This window comes from Bos indicus, chromosome 16, assembly GCF_029378745.1.
Source record: "Bos indicus isolate NIAB-ARS_2022 breed Sahiwal x Tharparkar chromosome 16, NIAB-ARS_B.indTharparkar_mat_pri_1.0, whole genome shotgun sequence".
NCBI classification, from domain to species: Eukaryota; Metazoa; Chordata; class Mammalia; order Artiodactyla; family Bovidae; genus Bos; species Bos indicus.
In genome coordinates, this window is record NC_091775.1 from 27260246 (window position 1) to 27262835 (window position 2590).

Genomic DNA, 2590 nt, shown 5'->3' on the forward strand with positions numbered 1-2590 from the left:
ATGCCAGGCTGTCTTTCACTATCTCCCGGAGTTGGCTCAGATTCATGTCCGTTAAGTCAGTGATGTCGTCCAACCATCTCATCCTCTGTTGCCCCCTTCTCCTCCTACTCTCAGTCTTTCCCAGCGTCAGGTCTTTTCCAACGAGTCAGCTCTTCACATCAGGTGGCCAGAGTATTGGAGCTTCAGCTTCAGCAGCAGTCCTTCCAGTGAATATTTAGGGTTGATTTCCTTTAGGATTGACTGGTTTGATCTCCTTTCTGTCTAAGGGACTCTCAAGAGTCTTCTCCAGTTCCACAGCTTGAAAGCATCAATTCTTTGGCACTAAGCCTTCTTTATGGCCCAGCTGGTCTTGTCTTTTTAATTTTGATGGAATGGTGAACTGATGTGTTGTTTATACTTGTAGATTAATTGTATTTTTAGTCAAAAAATTTGAAAGATAATACGTGATAAAACCAATTAAAGTATTTATAAATTTTTTTCATTGGAGAAATAACATATTCACTATAATAAAGGGTAAAACACTTAAAGCTATATGTATATTTATTCCTTTTTCTTGGAATATTTACTCCTTTTTCTTCAAATTTTTGTTTCATTTTAAATGTTCTTTATCTGTTATCATCATAAGAAAGTAATTATCATCTCAAAGACATTTTAATCATCAGCAGATAAGTGGAAGGAAGTTATTTTAAAGTGGCTGTGCATTAAAAATTGCACTGTTTATATGTTATATCCCAAAGGTAAAACTTGATTCACCTTTAAGGTTGAAGACAGGGAAGGGCATGCTCTAATCTATTAATAGTTTCTTCCCCTTAATTCAGATAGCCTTTGGCATCTTGGAGGAAGATAAGCCCAGAGGTAGAGATCTGTATGTATTAATATTAGAAGCATACTTTTCAGAGGTGCTGGGTGCAGGAGAACGTTTCCTCTGCTTACTGGCTCCTATTGGGATCTGTATACCTCATGGCCCCTTAGCATATTAATGACAAGAAGGCCTTCTCCCCTTCCTCCCTTTCCTACTGAGTACAGGTTACACTTTCCTAAATCTCAACTTTTCCTGCATACTCCTGGTTATAATCAGTAGATTTCCTGGCACACTTGTACATGCTCTAATATTTAGTAATGTTTTCTTAAGGAAATCCCTTTTCTGGAATGTTGGAATGCATTTCTGTGCCTCTCCATTTTTTACCTCCTATACAAATTTTTTGATAAGGAAATATTTCACTAGAAAACATAGAGCTTTTCCTTATGCTCGTTCTTTTCACTCAACTTTCTAGGCTAAACACCTAAATGTTTGTGCTAAAAACATCAAAAAAGTTGTAATAATTTACATGTTCTCCCTTTTTCTCCTCCTAGTGTAATTCAAGCATATTTTAAATAGACTAGGTTTTAAAATAGAATCATTGGTAAGTGATTTGACAGTATTTATCCATACTTTTAGTACCTGTTCTCTGGACCTTATTATGTGCAATTTGGAGTATCACAGTTAAAATTTTAAAGGGGCTGATTAGAGTTGAGTGCATCCTTTTTGCCTATAAGATAGAGAAACAGGAAATTAATGATACAATGTATACATGTGTGTGGGGGGAGTGACTTTGTAATAATATAAAAGATTAGAGAGTATATTGGTGGCATTAAAATTTCATGGGTGAGCATGATTGGGGGAAAATGTCTAAAAAGGCACCTTAGGGAGATGATAGAAACAACGATGTTATATATTGTTGTTCAGTCACTAAGTCATGTCCGGCTCTTTTGCAACACCATGGACTTAGCCCTCTAGGTTCCTCTGTCCATGGGATTTCCCAGGCAAGAATAATGAAGTGGGTTGCCATTTGCTTCTCCAGGGGATCTTCCCCACTCAGGGATCAAACCCGTATATCCTGCATTGGCAGATGGATTCTTTACCACTGAGTTGCCAGGGAAGCCCACACCTATATAGGGTAGTTATTATCTCTTAGTTCATATATAATTACATTTTTATGTCAGTGCATTTTTATATTATGTCAGTACTCTTGTCTGGAAAATCTCATGGACGGAGGAGCCTAGTGGGCTGCAGTCCCTGGGGTCACTAAGAGTCGGACATGACTGAGCGACTTCACTTCCACTTTTCACTTTCATGCATTGGAGAAGGAAATGGCAACCCACTCCAGTGTTCTTGCCTGGAGAATCCCAGGGACAGGGGAGCCTGGTGGGCTGCCATCTGTGGGGTCGCACAGAGTCGGACACAACTGAAGCGACTTAGCAATAGCAGCAGTACATATTTATATGTAAAATATGTACTATTTTGTATACTATGTATTTTATATGTATATAAAATACACATATACATATGTGTATAAAATATACACATGTATTATATATATAATTTATATACATATAAAATATGTACTATGTTATACTTAATATAGCATATTTTATATGTTAATACATATTTATATGTAAAAACGTACATTTTTATATTCTGGATGCTGCTGCTAAGTCACTTCAGTCATGTCCGACTTTGTGCGACCCCATAGACGGCAGCCCCACCAGGCTCCTCTGTCCCTGGGATTCTCCAGGCAAGAACACTGGGGTGGGTGGCCATTTGCTTCTC

The 2590-nt window shown here is 37.8% G+C and overlaps 1 protein-coding gene across 2 annotated transcripts in view; it reads left to right on the top strand.

Moving 5' to 3' along the window:
* DISP1 (dispatched RND transporter family member 1) overlaps window positions 1-2590 on the top strand; it is a 221481-nt gene that overhangs the window by 54268 nt on the left and 164623 nt on the right. The window lies entirely within an intron of this gene.